The 18,049-nt window shown below is 39.8% G+C and overlaps 1 pseudogene; it reads right to left on the minus strand.

Moving 5' to 3' along the window:
• Nucleotides 1-16,322, minus strand: part of LOC112619428 — an 89,256-nt pseudogene extending 72,934 nt beyond the window's left edge.
• Between the last annotated feature and the right edge of the window lie 1,727 nt (nt 16,323-18,049).

An 18,049-nucleotide genomic window follows, 5' to 3' on the forward strand; every position in this document is an offset into this window, starting at 1 on the left:
TTTTTTTTTTTTTTTTTTTTTTTTTTTTGAGACGGAGTCTCACTATTACCCAGGCTGGAGTGCAGTGGCTGGATCTCAGCTCACTGCAAGTTCCACCTCCCGGGTTCACGCCATTCCCCTGCCTCAGCCTCCCGAGTAGCTGGGACTACAGGCGCCCGCCACCTCGCCTGGCTAATTTTTTTGTGTTTTTTAGTAGAGACGGGGTTTCACCGTGTTAGCCAGGATGGTCTCGATCTCCTGACCTCGTGATCCACCCGTCTCGGCCTCCCAAAGTGCTGGGATTACAGGCTTGAGCCACCGCGCCCGGCCGATACGACCTCTTAATACCATCACCTTGAGAATTAGAATTTCAAGGCCGGGTGCGGTGGCTCAAGCCTGTAATCCCAGCACTTTGGGAGGCCGAGACGGGCAGATCACGAGGTCAGGAGATCGAGACCATCCTGGCTAACACGGTGAAACCCCGTCTCTATTAAGAAATACAAAAAACTAGCCGGGCGAGGTGGCGGGCGCCTGTAGTCCCAGCTACTCGGGAGGCTGAGGCCGGAGAATGGCGGGAACCCGGGAGGCGGAGCTTGCAGTGAGCTGAGATCCGGACACTGCACTCCAGCCTGGGCGACAGAGCGAGACTCCATCTCAAAAAAAAAAAAAAAAAAAAAAAAAGAATTTGAATTTCAATATATGAATTTGGGGAGATGCAAACATTTAGACCTTAGCAGCTGTGAATATTTTCATTACAGCCCTTTCAAAGAGTTTTTTAATCTACACAGTGATGTGCCTGTCTTCCACATTAGAATGTATTAACCCTTTACTCATTGAGCACTGTGCTTACATTTTCTCATCTATAAAATGGAGATAATAATAGTTATTTTATTGTGAGACTTAAATAATGTAATGTATATAAAGCTGTTAGTACCATGCCTGAGAGTATAAGGCTTTGATCAAGTAGTATTATCATTACGTTATTCACAGTACAAGCTGTCTCCCTATGATAAAGGAAGGGCAATATTGTAAAAGTCCAACCGAAGAGTGATATTAGTGTTGGGCCAGTCAAAGGGGATTCATCTAGGAGAAAGATGTTTCTCAGGACAGTCTGAGATTGCAGTCAGAAGGTGAAACACCATGACTGAGACATCCTCAAATTTTTTTATCTAGGTGGTGTTCAATATTGTTCTGAGGATAGGATAAGATGGGAATAAATTTTAGAGAATAGTTTGTAAGTTGGCAGAATGGAGCAAGGGCAAGGTGAGTGTGTGGTTCTGAACTGTTGCTATGGTGGGAGAGAGGGATGGCCTCCCGTTTGTACCATGCATTGCTTGTACTCACAGGGAGAATAAATACTTCTCCCCTGACCTTGGGTGCACTAAGGATGAAATAAAAAGGAAATCGGCCTCTCTGAGGCAACACAAACTGAGGGCCTCTAAAATATTCTGCCTGACTAAAGCCCTCCTCATGCTTCTTAATGGAAGAACTGAAAGGGCCAGATAGTCTGAGATGCTAAGGAAGGAAAAGAACTCTGGGGACAGAATGCCAGAGAAAAAACCCAAGCTCTTTGATTTCCTTTAATGTCAGTGACACAGAAATAAGGGACAGACTGAGAAGAGCTTCCGTATTTCTCTCTAGGTTATAAGAGTAGTGGCTTGCTAACAGTGGCAGCAACCCCTATTAGCCACCCTTTTTTATTCAAATAGCCAGCCATTTGACATTAACACTAAACATGTCTCCTCAGTAGCAAGCATTGCCTTCAAAACTTCTTGTGTGTCAGCCAGAGGACCACTTAGCGTCATTGGGAAGTCCAGTTGTGTGTGGCATTTTCTTCCAAGTGATGGACAATATTTTCTTCACTGTCCCATCCAAAAAATGTGGATTTTTGTGTATATTTGTGTGAGTGTATGTGTGTGTGTGTGTGTGTGTGTGTGTGCTTTCCAAAAGTCATCGAGCCATGTTCATGTTCATACTGTTCAACAGCAGTCTCAACTTCCCATTTATTTAAAGGCTGACCACTACTTAATGGCAAAATAAGCATTGCACCCACTGTCTAACCAGTCCCAATGAGATGAGCCAGGTATCTCAGTTAGAAATGCAGAAATCACTTGCCTTCTGCGTTGGTCTTGCTAGGAGCTGCAGACCAGAGCTGTTCCTATTTGGATATCTTGCCTGGGAATCCCAAGAAACTTCTTCTTTTAGTATGTAACAAGGCTGAAATTTGACCTTTGGTCTGTTAATCTAAAATCTTAACAATTATTTGATGTAATCTTTAGTAAATGCCATTGCTTACCAACTATAGCACAGTATAATAGTTATAGCATTTGTGTCAAGATGGGGGCTAAAGCCCTAACTTTGCCACATATTACTGCTAATAGAGGAAACTCTGTTTTCAGGAGTTTCCATGTGCTCAAGGATTCATGAAGAGGTATTTTGATTGTTGTGGAGTGATGACTATCATATCTCTGGTTTATATGGGGAAAAGGCAATGGAGAACAAACCAGATCAACTAATGAAGGAGGTGTCAGTTCCCTGCTTCCTTTCATTCTCTTCAAAAGTATAAATGCTTTTGGCATTAAGGGTTGGGAAATTACTTATTCTGAAGTACACAGAGGAGCAAATAATTCCTTTTAGGATATTTTTCTTAAGAAAAAATTATATTTTAATGTACTGTTTACTAAAACTAAACTTACATTTCTTACCTATTCTAAAGTCTTATTTTTTCTGATTTTTAAAAATGTTACTGAGTTCCATAGGTTTAAATCATGTTTCTTTTTAATTAAGAACACTTTAAAAAAAAAGAAAAAAGGAAGAAGCTTGCTATTTTTACTGTGTTTCCTGAAGTTGGCTCATCTAGGAGGAAGAACAAATAAATTACTCAGCATTTCCTAATTTAATGGTCAGAATGAACTCCAGCCCTCCAACATAGAAGAGCATCAAGAGGGACTGGCAAATAACATATTTCTCTCTCACTTAGAGTGCAATGGCTTAGTGAAACTGCTTGTGTTAGAACAGGGAGTGGGCTTGGGGTTAGGGACTGGCGGGGAGATGGGGTAGGAGGGAATTCCTAGAGTGGGATCACTTGTCTGATAAAAAAAGAATTACATTTTATTTTAAAGCTGGATGTGACCATAAAAATCATGTAGGTCTATCTTTCATTTCTCCAATGAAGGAAAGGAGGCCAAGACAGTTTACACGTGGTAAAACATGACTCTTTACACCACCTGCTAAGCTGGCACAAAAGTGAATTTGAGCAATAGTCAGGAAGGTTCCTTCTAGGGTTATATAAGAATCTGAGAGTCTTCCATGAAGTCCCTCCAATGGGATAAGGATGTCTTATCTTCACTCCATTGTTGCTGATACTCTGTTCAAGGACCTGGGGTCTCTTAAAATTAACAAATCTGCTGCAACAGAGTTAAGCTCAGATGTGGAACTCTCTGATTCTGGAGCCTCCAGATCAAGGTAAAGCTTTTGGTGGCACCACAGACTTTCCTGGGTGCAACCAGGAATGGGGCCTAAGTCTGCCCTATACACAGGCTCCCGAACTCTATCCTTCTCACAGATTGAGGGGAAATATGCCATCTCTCTCATGGCCCATGCTGTTTTTCCGTTGCATTATCCAATTCTACAACTACAATAGGCGTCTGCATGAGTTCAGATATGCACAGATAGGCAGAATGAATAACATTCATCAGCTTCTCGCTCACACTGTGAAAAAAACATGAAATAGAAAAAAACACGGATCTGACAACCTCCATGAAACAGAAGAGAAAAAATACAAGAAGCACAACACTTATAGCTCTAACTTGGCACGGTTCTCTACAGCAGAAAAGTAAAACCTAATTAATATGTCAGGAAATGATCACATTGCAAGGGCTAATATTATTTCCCATTTAACTTCACATTGAATGTTAAGCTACAATGTGATAAATGCTGTTTATTCAGGCCACCCCTGCAGGTTTCTCCAGGATCCGTGTGGTGGAAAAGTTTGAGAAGCACTGAAGTAGGCCAACATCTTCATTTTATAGGTGAGGAAAATAAAGCCCAGATATGCTTTCTGGGGTTGCATATATCACTGATGGCAGATTTAGGTCACAGTTGGGTGGATGGAGACCTTAGAGTTTGTGGTGAGCTTGGGTAAACCACATCATTTACTTTAATCTATAAAGAAGGCCATAGAGCCCAATATGCTCCTAAAATGAGAGATCCCACCCCGGGCCCCTGATACTCTTGACTTAGTCCCTGTAGCCACACCACCACCTGTATCACCAATCCCAGTCATACAAAAGGCCAGGCCTGAGAAGGTTCCTCTTGTTAAAACTGATCACTCATCTTTTCCGTGGACCACCAGGACAAGCCCTTTAATTCTTACACTCATCACTATCTAGGTCACTGCTGGTTGTCCAAACAACTCAAGTCATCCATTATGCCTTCTGGAACATTCATAACCTAAGCCAAATTTTTACTCTTTACCAAGCTCCCAAGGCTTTCCATTATGCCTTCTGGAACACTTCAGGTGGCATTGACAAAATTCCCAACTTCCTCAGCCTCTTTTGTATTGAATTTCCTTCACCTCCAGAGCTCATTGACACTTGGCCCACCTCAAGGAGATTGTTTCTTTGGTAACCCTCTTAGTGGCAGCTGCTTCTTTTGCTCACAACCCAAGTACTACAGGGCCTGGAAGAGGATTAGCTATTATTAATGCTTATTGCTGGATTATGTATCCTCCCTTTTCACAAACCCCCACAAGGAAAATCTCTTTATTTAAAGAGATCTGATGGCACAGGCCATCAGACCATCCAATTCACTGCCTTTCGTTGTTGATTTTTCCTGATTTCTCATCACTCCCTATTTAGTTTTTAGAAATAGCATATTACCACTGTTACTATGACTATTTTTGAGATTTCTAGATCCCATTAAAATGCAAGAAATCCATAAAATAAGAGAAAGAAAATGGGAAAAGGAGAATGGAGAATAAATAAAAATAGAAAGTAACTGACATAATAGAGAACACACAATAACACATGAGCTGCTGGTGGTGGTTGGGGTATGAATGGCCAAAAATAAGCAAGATAACTCTCACCACAGCCCCACCTCACCCTCAGATACACACATATTTATTACATCAGGTACTTCTGAAGTCAGGAAAGCTAGATGGAACTGAAAAACAGAAAACGTACTTGAAAGTTTGATTAAGGAGCAGTGAGAAATCTAAATCTCCTTGTCTTTCCTAGAACCCCAAGGACCTGTCCCTTCTCCACTCTGGAAGAAGCCCGGATGCTTACTCTCCCAAGGTCTTAATTGAAAAAGCATTGGGCCTTGGGAATACAAGGTACAAGGAAGGCTGGGAGTGACGTCCAGATACTGAAAATAAGAGATTAACAGAAAATCTGTCTGCTGAGAAGTGAGTCCCCAGCTCTCTCCCTATTCGAATCCTAAATCCCGAAGTCAGGAGATTAAAGACTCCAAGACTGATAGCAATTGACCTTTGGAAGTCCTACAAATAAATGGTCTGGGTTTCCTTCTGATCAATCTACAATGAAGTGCACCAGTTGACAGGCACTACTGCCCCAACACAATCATGACTACCCCACAAACAAAATCACATGGAGAGTTGCCAAATATCAGCTTGATGTATGTTCCTCAGAGCCTAGGATGATTAAGCATTTGAGAAAGTATTTAACATGGAGGTCAGAGGTAAAATTCAAAAAACAGAGAAAAAAAAAAAAAACAGAAGAAAAAGAGGCAATACTCTGAGTAGAAGAAAACATAAGAAGAATTAATATCTGTAGGTGATAAAAAGCAAAAATATTGCTTTGATTACATTGCAAATGGTTGTAATAAAAGGAAGACTATGAGACAAATAAAGAAATGTTAGAGATAAAAATAGGCCAGGCATGTGGCTTATGTCTATAATCCCAGCACTTTGGAAGGTGAAGGTGGGTGAATCACTTGAGCCCAGGAGTTTGAGACCAGCCTAGGCATGGAGAAACTCTGTCTCTACAAAAAAATACAAAATTAGCCAAGCGTGGTGGTACACACCTGTAGTCCCGGCTATTTGAGAGGCTCAAGTGGGAGGATCACTTGAGCCCAAGAGGTGGAGGTTGCAGTGAACCAAGATTGTGCCACTGCACTCCAACCTGGGCAACAGAGCAAGATCCTGTAAAAAAAAAAAAAAAAAAAACAAACAAAGAAGAAGAAAAAAGAAATATTAGAGATAAAAATGATAATAACATAAATTTTAAAAAGTCACAGGCACATTTAAAGGTAAGTTATGGAAGCCAAAATAAGAAAATAGTGATTAAGTTTTTTGTTAAGGATATATAATGATGAATGTATACATAAAATGCTATAGCAATAAACAACACAGACATATACACATGGAAAGCATATAGTCAACTGAAGAACAAACTCTGGATAATAATTAAAATAGGAAAATTATTAACTTACTCACTAATTATGCTACTAATCCCATTTATATATTAAAATTTTATTTTTAGGTTCCAAGATGGCCGATAGGAACAGCTCCAGTCTGCAGTTCCCAGCATGAGCAATGCAGAAGATGGGTGATTTCTGCATTTCCAACTGAGGTACTGGGTGCCTCTCACTGGGGCTTGTCAGACAGTGGGTGCAGCCCATGGAGCAGGGCAGTGCATCACCTCACCCAGGAAGCACATGGGGTTGGGCAATTCCCTTTCCTAGCAAACGGAAGCCATGACAGACGGTACCTGGAAAATCAGGACACTCCCACCCTAATACTGCACTTTTCCAATGGCCTTAGCAAATGGCACACCAGGAGATTATATCCTGCGCCTGGCTCAGAGAGTCCCACACCCATGGGGCCTCACTCACTGCTAGGACAGCAATCTGAGATTGAATTGCAAGGCAGCAGCAAGGCTGGGGAAGGGGCATCTGCCATTGCTGAGGCTTGAGTAGGTAAACAAAGCAACCAGGAAGCTCAAACTGGGTGGAGTCCACCACAGCTCAAGGAGGCCTGCCTGCTTCTGTAGACTCCACCTCTGGGGGCAGGGCATAGCTGAACAAAAGGCAGCTGAAACTTCTGCAGACTTAAACGTCCCTGTCTGACAGCTTTGAAGAGTGTAGTAGTTCTCCCAGCATGGAGTTGAAGATCTGAGAACATACAGACTGCCTCCTCAAGTGGGTCACTGACCCCCAAGTAGCCTAACTGGGAGACACCTCCCAGTGGGGGCTGATTGACACCTCATACAGCCAGGCACCCCTCTGAGACGAAGCTTCCAAAGGAAGGACAGGCAGCAACATCTGCTGTTCTGCAATATTTGCTGTTCTGCAGCCTCCACTGGTGATACCCAGGCAAGCAGGGTCTGGAGTGGCCCTTCAGCAAACTCCAACAGACCTGCAGCTGAGGGTCCTGACTGTTAGAAGGAAAACTAACAAACAGAAAGGACATCCACACCAAAACCCCATCTATACATCACCATCGCCAAAGACCAAAGGTAGATAAAACCACAAAGATGGGGAGAAACCAGAGCAGAAAAGCTGAAAATTCTGAAAATCAGAGCACCTCTTCTCCTTGAAAGAAATGCAGCTCCTCGCCAGCAATGGAACAAAGTTAGATGGAGAATTACTTTGCCAAGTTGAGAGAAGAAGGCTTCAGACAATCGGTAATAACAAACTTCTCCAAGCTAAAGGAGGATGTTCGAGCCCATTGCAAAGAAGCTAAAAACCTTGAAAAAAGATTAGATGAATTACTAACTAGAATAAACAGTGGAGCGAAGTCCTTAAATGACCTGGTGGAGCTGAAAACCGTGGCATGAGAACTACATGATGCATGCACAAGCTTCAGTAGCTGATTTGATCAAGTGGAAGAAAGGGTATCACTGACTGAAGATTAAATGAATGAAATGAAGTGAGAAGTTTAGAGAAAAAAGAGTAAAAAGAAATGGACAAAGTCTCCAAGAAATATGGGACTATATGAAAAGACCAAATCTATGTCTGATTGGTGTACCAGAAAGTGACATAGAGAACGGAACCAAGTTGGAAAACACTCTGCAGGATATTATCCAGGAGAACCTCCCCAACCTAGCAAGGCAGGCCAACATTCAAATTTAGGAAATACAGAGAATGCCACAAAGATACTCCTCGAGAAGAGCAACTCCAAGACACATAATTGTCAGATTCACCAAAGTTGAAAAGAAGGAAAAAATGTTAAGGGCAGTCAGAGAAAGGTCGGGTTACCCACAAAGGGAAGCCCATCAGACTAACAGTGGATCTCTCAGCAGAAACTCTACAATCCAGAAGAGAGTGGGGGGCAATATTCAACATTCTTAAAGAAAATATTTTTTTAACCCAGAATTTCATATCCAGCCAAACTAGGTTTCATAAGTGAAGGAGAAATAAAATCCTTTACAGGCAAGCAAATGCTGAGAGATTTTGTCACCACCAGGCCTGCCTTACAAGAGCTCCTGAAGGAAGCACTAAACATGGAAAGGAACAACCGGTACCAGCCACTGCAAAAACATGCCAAATTGTAAAGACCATTAATGCAGGAAAAAACTGCATCAACTAACAAGCAAAATAACCAGCTAACATCATAATGACAGGATCACATTCACACATAACAATATTAACTTTAAATGTAAATGGGCTAAATGCTCCAATTAAAAGACAGAGACTGGCAAACTGGATAAAGAGTCAAGACCTATCAGTGTGCTGTATTCAGGAGACCCATCTCACGTGCAGAGACACACATAGGCTCAAAATAAAAGGATGTAGGAAGATCTACCAAGCAAATGGAAAACAAACAAACAAACAAAAAGCAGGGGTTGCAATCCTAGTCTCTGATAAAACAGATTTTAAACCAACAAAGATCAAAAGAGACAAAGAAGGCCATTACATAATGGTAAAGGGATCAATTCAACAAGAAGAGCTAACTATCCTAAATATATATGCACCCAATACAGGAGCACCCAGATTCATAAAGTAAGTCCTTAGAGACCTACAAAGAGACTTAGACCCCCACACAATAATAATGGAAGACTTTAACACTCCACTGTCAACATTAGATCAACGAGACAGAAAGTTAACAAGGATATCCAGGAATTGAACTCAGCTCTGTACCAAGTGGACCTAATAGACATCTACAGAACTCTCCACCCCAAATCAACAGAATATACATTCTTCTCAGCACCACATTACACTTATTCCAAAATTGACCACATAGTTTGAAGTAAAGCACTCTTTAGCAAATGTAAAGGAACAGAAATTATAACAAACTGACTCTCAGACCACAGTGCAATCAAACAAGAACTCAGGATTAAGAAACTCACTCAAAACCACTCAACTACATGGAAACTGAACAACCTGCTCCTGAGTGACTACTGGGTACATAACGAAATGAAGGCAGAAATAAAGATGTTCTCTGAAACCAATGAGAACAAAGACATAACATACCAGAATCTCTGGGACACATTTAAAGCAGTGTGTAGAGGGAAATTTATAGCACTAAATGCCTGCAGGAGAAAGCAGGAAAGATCTAAAATTGACACCCTAACATCACAATTAAAAGAACTGGAGAAGCAAGAGCAAACACTTTCAAAAGCTAGCAGAAGGCAAGAAATACTAAGATCAGAGCAGAACTGAAGGAGATAGAGACACAAAAAACCCTTCAAAAAATCAATGAATCCAGGAGCTGGTTTCTTGAAAAGATCAACAAAATTGATAGACCATTAGCAAGACTAATAAAGAAGAAAAGAGAGAAGAATCAAATAGACACAATAAAAAATGATAAAGGTGATATTACCACTAATCCCACAGAAATGCAAAGTACCATCAGAGAATATTATAAACACCTCTATGCAAATAAACTAGAAAATCTAGAAGAAATGGATAAATTCCTGGACACATACACCCTCCCAAGACTAAACCAGGAAGAAGTTGAATCCCTGAATAGACCAATAACAGGTTCTGAAATTGAGGCAATAATCAATAGCCTACTAACCAAAAAATGCCCAGACCAGACAGATTCACTGCCGAATTCTACCACAGGTACAAAGAGGAGCTGGTACCATTCCTTCTGAAACTATTCCAATCAATAGAAAAAGAGGTAATCCTCCCTAATTCATTTTATGAGGCCAACATCATCCTGATACCAAAGCCTGGCAGAGACACAACAAAAAAAGAGAATTTTAGACTAATATCCCTGATGAACACCGATGCAAAAATCCTCAATAAAATACCGGCAAACCGAATCCAGCAGCACATCAAAAAGCTTATCCACCATGATCAAGTGGGCTTCATCCCTGGGATGCAAAGCTGGTTCAACATATGCAAATCAATAAACATAATCCAGCATATAAACAGAACCAAAGACAAAAACCACGTTTATCTCAACAGATGCAGAAAAGTCCTTTGACAAAATTCAACAGCCTTTATGCTAAAAACGCTCAGTAAACTAGGTATTGATGGAACATATCTCAAAATAATAAGAGCTATTTATGACAAACCCACAGCCAATATCATACTGAATGGGAAAAAAGTGGAATCATTCACTTTGAAAACTGGCACAAGACAGAGATGCTCTCTCTCACCACTCCTATTCAACATAGTGTTGGAAGTTCTGGCCAGGGCAATCAGGCAAAAGAAAGAAGTAAAGGGTATGCAATCAGGAAAAGAGGAAGTCAAATTGTCCCCGATTGCAGATGACATGATTGTATATTTAGAAAATCCCATCGTCACAGCCCAAAATCTCCTTAAGCTGATAAGCAACTTCAGCAAAGTCTCAGGATACAAAATCAATGTGCAAACATCACAAGCATTCCTACACACCAATAACAGACAAACAGAGAACCAATTCATTAGTGAACTCCCATTCCCAATTGCTTCAAAGAGAATAAAATACCTCAGAATCCGACTTACAAGGGATATGAAGGACCTCTTCAAGGAGAACTACAAACCACTGCTCAATGAAATAAAAGAGGACACAAACAAATGGAAGAACATTCCATGCTCATGGATAGGAAGAATCAATATTGTGAAAATGTCCATACTGCCAAAGGTAATTTATAGATTCAATGCCATCCCCATCAAGCTACCAATGACTTTCTTCACAGAATTGGAAAAAAACTACTTTAAAGTTCATATGGAACCAAAAAAGAGCCTCCATTGCTAAGACAATCCTAAGCAAAATGAACAAAGCTGGAGGCATCACGCTACTTGACTTCAAACTATACTATAACGCTACAGTAACCAAAACATTATGGTACTGGTACCAAAACAGAGATATAGACCAATGGAACAGAATAGAGCCCTCAGAAATAATACCATACATGTACAACCATATGATCTTTGACAAACCTGACAAAAACAAGAAATGGGGAAAGGATTCCCTATTTAATAAATGGTGCTGGGAAAACTGGCTAGCCACATGTAGAAAGCTGAAACTGGATCCCTTCCTTACACCTTATACAAAAATTAATTCAAGATGGATGAAAGACTTAAATGTTAGAACTAAAACCATAAAACCTAGAAAAAATCTAGGCAATACCATTCAGGACATAGGCATGGGCAAGGACTTCATGGCCAAAACACCAAAAGCAATGGCAACAAAAGCCAAAATTGACAAATGGGATCTAATTAAACTAAAGAGCTTCTGCACAGCAAAAGAAACTACCATCAGAGTGAACAGGCAACCTACAGAATGGGAGAAAATTTTTGCAATCTATCCATCTGACAAAGTTCTAATATCCAGAATCTACAAAGAACTTAAACAAATTTACAAGAAAAAGTCAAACAACCCCATCAAAAAGTGGGCAAAGGATATGAACAGACACTTCTCAAAAGAAGACATTTATGCAGCCAACAGACACATGAAAAAAGGCTCATCATCACTGACCTTCAGAGAAACGCAAATCAAAACCACAATGAGATACCATCTCACACCAGTTAGAATGGCGATCATTAAAAAGTCAGGAAATAACAGGTGCTGGAGAGGATGTGGAGAAATAGGAATGGTTTTACATTGTTGGTGGGACTGTCGACTAGTTCAACCATTGTGGAATACAGTGTGGTGATTCCTCAAGGATCTAGAACTAGAAATACCATTTGACTCAACCATCCCATTACTGGGCATATACCCAAAGGATTATAAATCATGCTGCTATAAAGACACATGCACACGTATATTTATTGTGGCACTATTCACAATAGCAAAGACTTGGAACCAACCCAAATATTCATCAGTGACAGACTGGATTAAGAAAATGTGGCACATAGACACCATGGAATACTATGCTGCCATAAAAAAGGATGAGTTCATGTCCTTTGTAGGAACATGGATGAAACTGGAAACCATTATTCAGAGCAAACTATCGCAAGGACAGAAAACCAAACACTGCATGTTCTTACTCATAGGTGGGAATTAAAGAACGAAAACACGTGGACACATGGTGAGGAACATCACTCACCAGGGCCTGTCATGGGGTGGGATTAGGGGGAGGGATAGCATTAGGAGATATACCTAATGCAAATGATGAGTTAATGGGTGCAGCACACCAACACGGCACATGTATACATATGTAACAAACCTGCACGTTGTGCACATGTACCCTAGAACTTAAAGTATAATTTAAAAAATAAAAATAAAAAATAAAATTATATTTTTATGGAAACTTTTCTTTCCTTTTTCCAATTTTAGAATAATTTTTCTTCCTTTTTCTCCAATAACTTTACGACAAGTATAACAGGGTACAGTGTACAAGTGTACTTAGCACTTTGTAAATTGTATTTCTCATAGCTCTGTGTTGATAGTAGAATGGTTATGGTAATAGCTTTGTAATCTACATGAGTTTTTCAATTTTCCTTTATAAACATGTGTAATCAAGGCAAAAGATGTTATTTAGCTGAATAATCAACAAGAGCAATTCTATAGCTCTGTGTTGTGTATATTGGGTAAATATATACTTTCAAACCTATTTTTATGTCAGGATTCAGTTTCTTGTGTCTGGTTGTCTTATTTAATGGATGGATTTTTAACTCAAACAACGTAAACAAATATTCATTTTTTAATAAATATATTTTATTTCACTGTTCTCTACATAGCAGTTAGTTGCATTTTAAAAGAAATCATGAGTATTGCTGTTTATTTAATAACACAGTAAACAGAGCTAAGGACGAAATTACAGCAATAATAAATGTGGTATCAGTGAAATAATTGCTCCACTGTGGCTTCTTCATTAAAGATCATAAGTCAATGAGCTGTGTGAAAGTTTGCCGCTGATTTTTTTCTGGGCCCTACATTTGCATGTTATATAAATGTCCTATTTGTACCATGATTGCTAGAGACTCAGTGAGCCATTTGAATGGCAAACAGTTAACACATTACTTTCTGTCCTTCTGTTTTACTCACGTGGTAATTGTAGCCAAAGTTTAGTTGCTCCAATGTTCTTTTAAATAATTATATTGCTTGTTGGCTGCATTTTCCCCTTGATATAGCGAATGGTTGAGGATAATTCATCTTGAAATTGAGTAATAACCATGACTGTGTGTTACAGGAACATAACTAGTTTGGATTTATTTGAAAATGCTGTTTCAATTAGATTCAAATGGTAAATGGAGAATTTTTATCGGCATGAGACAAACATGTACTACTACTACAATTTCTTGCATTACGTTCTCAAATTTATTTTCTTCTAAGAATACCATTGGGTATTTCAATGCTGAGATTGTTTGTTCAGGTATTGTATTTGAGCCAAAGTTTCTTTTGAGAATCAGCCTGTCATTGGCAAACAAGGCAGATACTGAATAAAGTCCTGGAGGGCAGGGAAGCTATGTGAGTCACTGCTGCATCACTTCAAGGTTGGGGCTCACAGCAGAGGTTTAATGAGTTCCAAGGAAATGACTAAGACTGGTATTCCTGAAACACAGCTTGTGACAGTCCACTGGGGCCCATGTGGCTGTTCTGAGATGGCCTCATAGATTTAAGTTTTACACGGTCCATCAGGGCAAATAATAGCATATTCCTTATGTCTAACACCTTAAAGGATTTTCCTTCTCAAATTGTCCTTTATCTATTCATTCCTCTATCAAGTGTCAGTGACTTCTTATTACCACTTTTTTTTTTAAGAAAGCATACTTATATTTGCCTTTTTAAAAATTGTATAAATTCAAGGAGTACAAGGGCAGTTTTGTTATGTGAACATATTGCATAGGTGAAATCTAAGCTTTTAGTATAATCATCATCTGAATAGTGTACATTGTACCCATTAAGTAATTTCTCAACCCTCACCTCTCTGCTCCCCTCTCACCCTTCTGAGTCTCCAATGACTATTATGCTACACTCTGTGTCCAGGTATCACTTTCTTTCTTTTTTAAAATAACTTGTAATTTAGGTTCAGGGATATATGTGCAGGTTTGTTATATAGGTAAACTTGCGTCATGAGTAGGGGGTGTTGCGGTACAGATTATTTTGTTCCCCAGGTAGTAAGCCTGGTATCCAATAGTTTTTTTTTTCTCATCCTCTCCCTCCTCCCATTCTTCACCCTCAAGTAGGCCACTTTCTTTATATCTGGAATTCTTGGGATGATAGGAAGACTAAACTCATTCATTCATCTACACATTCATTCAAAATTATTATTGAGTGCCCACTGTGCCAGGGACTATTCTAGGACCTCAAAATTTGTTAGTGAGCAGAGTCCCCTCACCAACCCATCCTGGTGCTTACATTGTAGGACCCAAGACAAGAGTACAAATGAATACAATTTACCATATGCCTAGGTATTTAAAAGCCATTCATCAAGTTAACAAATGACTGAATAAAATGCATTTTCTCCTCCTACCCTAAAAAACATGCCTTTATGACTTTCAAGTTCAAGTTTAGTATTCTCAAACCCCATGAAATCTCCCACTAGACCACAAGGGTCTAATGAGGAGAGCCAGCCTTCATTCCCTGGCTCCCAGCTGAGGCCCAGGTCTCCCTCCTCTCACCCTCTTCTCCCTTCTGCCCTGCAACGGTCTTCTTGCATGTTTGTGCCAACACCTCTAACCCTGTCCAAGCTCTGTTTACACTTTCTGAGAACAACTCATGAGTATAGGGATGAACTCAGAAAGAGACCCATGGAGACCCCGGAAGCAAGCTCAGGCTCACTTGAGAAAGGATTTCCAAGGTTCTCAGTATTCATGGTACGGACTATAAAAAGGGCTAAGTTCCCTGAGTGGACAGATCCTTTCTTTACTCCACCAGGGACCAGCATTCCAGGCCTTCTTCTATAACTACAGCACTACAGCCTGACTGGGTAAACCTTAGAGGTAGACCAAGTAATAAAGAGAAGTCGCCTAGCCTAGCGGATTTTCTTTACCAATCTTGCAGATTTTGCCTTTTCTTCACTGCCAGTGAAACCATCTGAACAGAAAGTTTTCTTTTTCAGGACTTTCTGATTTTTGCTTTTACTAGTAATGTAATTTCTTCAATAGAAATAGTTTTATATCTAAGTTACACACACATATACTTATTATATATATTAATTATATATATAATATATGTACATTCTCGGTGAGTTTGGCAGTTTGTGGCTTTTAAGGAATCTCTCTATTTCATCTCAATTGTCAAATTTACATGCTTAGACTTATTTATAATATTTTCTTATGTTCCTTTAAATGTCCATGAGGTCTGTAGTGATATCCCACTTCACACATAAGCAGGGCTTTTCTGAGATTTCTGCAGGACTTCTCTGCAAGTCTGTGAGTCGGTTGTGAAGGAAGATTCAGATCTTCCTTCTTGCACACAGTACATAACACATAGTAAATATCCCCAATGCTGGAAGCAGGCACACAAACTGCCAAGCACCTACTACAAATAGGTGGTATCTCATTAGATGTAGCACAAGATCAATCTGTAGGTGGACATACACTTTTCCATGGTTCTTTACAAGGCATGTTGAGCATCTTTATTGAGTTTGTCAACTTCTGTCAATAATACCATTTTAAAATATCTGAGAGTTTGTTTCAAGTTGCTGTGATTGAGCCACTGTTTTCAACATCTTCTGAATTACTACCTCATCAATATTTCCAGCGTCGCTGGGATTAACTTCAACGTGGTAATTACTTGCAATGGTGCTACTTTCAATTTTTTTAGATGGAGTCCTGATGGTATGCTATTCAATTCTCAGTTTTTCCACTCCAACACCATAAAGTTCATGTAGAACACACATAGCACTTGTCTTTTTTCCGGCACCTGATGGTCCATACACTTAAAGGTGAGGAAAGTCACCACCCTGCACCAGGTTGTACAGCTAGGCTGCCTGCTCCCTGTGATACTCCATCCATCCCAAGGAGTAGTGCTGGCACTTGTCCACCCAGAGGCTCATGAAAGCTTGAGTTCCTGAGGTCTGATAAATGAAAGTCCCACACACATATCTGTCTTTTTAATAATAACCATTCTGGCCAGTGTGAGATGGTATCTCATTGTGGTTTTGATTTGTATTTCTGAAGAGAGAAAACATAATGCTACTTTGGTACATGAAATTTGTATTCTGAAGGCAACTTTAACTCTGCAGAGTTACAATATATTTGTAATATCTCATGTCTGCCTGCCCTGAAAGGTGAGACTACTGACTTAAAGTCACTTCCACTTCAAGGTGTGACTACAAAGGAAACTAGGAGACATACGCTAGCATTAGAAAAAATAAGTTAAACACTGATAATGAGCTTTTCTAGCTGAATCTGGCAGCCATGAGATTTTCTGTAGGATCCAAATCCCACCTAAATCCCATTTGTCTTCTAATTCTTCTTTGCTTTCATTCCATTCTGACCACCAGTTTCCTGACTGTAATCGTCAACATGTAATACCTTTCCAAGTATCAATTTCTAAAATTATAGCTTGCTTTGTGATGATTACAGTTTAGAGGGATGTATCTTCTCTCCTTAACACTATTGGTCTACAAATCACCACGTAGCAAAGGTTATTTCTTTGGGAGTCCTGGAGATGGCCAATTTCTTAGGGAGACATGCCCTAGTTTTCATGTGAAAATACCTCCCCAGCCTCATCCTAGATATCAAGATTCATATAGCCTGTGAGAGAAAGGAAGTCAGTCTTCACTCCACTTATACCTGTGAACCCAAAAGTATCTGAGACAGGTCTCAATCAATTTAGAAAGTTTACTTTGGTGAGGTTAAGGACACATCCATGATACAACATCAGGAGATTCTGATAACATGTGCCAAAGATCGTTGGGGAATAGCTTGTTTTTATACAACTTAGGGAGACATAATACATCAGTCAATTTATATAAGATTTACACTGGTTTGATCTGGAAGTGTGGGACAACTCTAAGTTGGGGTTTCCAGGTCATAGGTAGATTTAAAATTTTTCTGATTGACATTTGGTTGAAAGCGTTATTATCAATAGAAAGGAATGTTTGGTTTATAATAAGTGGTCATGAAGACCTAGGTTTTTTCATGGAGATGAAGCCTCCAGGTATCAGACTTCAGAGAGAAGAGATTGTGAATGTTTTTATTAGACTTAAAATCTGTGTTGATGTTAACACTGTTCAGCTTTTCCTGAATTCCAAAAAGGAGGAGAGTATACTGAGGCATATCTGATCCCCCTTCCCACAATGGCCTTAACTAAGATTTTCAGGTTAACTTTGGAATGCCCTTGGCTGAAAGAAGGGGTCCATTCAGATGGTTAGGGACCTTAGAATTTTATTTTTGGCTTATCCACCCAAGTCCCAATGTATGATCAAAGTAGTAACAGAAGATAAGTAAGTAAAGCAGGCTGAACCACAAAAGGAGATCCCAGATGTAGGAGATCGTGATGAGACCTAGAGAGGACTGATTTGGGAGGACTAGTGATGAGCTAAAAAAACATGAGGAATACTCTTTGAGGATGGTGGAGTATGGTGGTAGGACATGTGCTTTTGACCAATGTAAAATTCCAAGTTCCGGTATCTGTGGTCAAATAAAAAACTAGGTCCTCATCACTGGAGCTGACTAGAGGAATGTGAATTCCCAACTTTTCAAGAAGTTCCATAGGCCAAGCCAGGGCACTAGCTATAACCCTGGGCAAAGCAGCTCTCTCGAATTTAGGCACTTT

The sequence above is a fragment of the Theropithecus gelada genome, chromosome 2 (assembly GCF_003255815.1).
Source record: "Theropithecus gelada isolate Dixy chromosome 2, Tgel_1.0, whole genome shotgun sequence".
NCBI classification, from domain to species: Eukaryota; Metazoa; Chordata; class Mammalia; order Primates; family Cercopithecidae; genus Theropithecus; species Theropithecus gelada.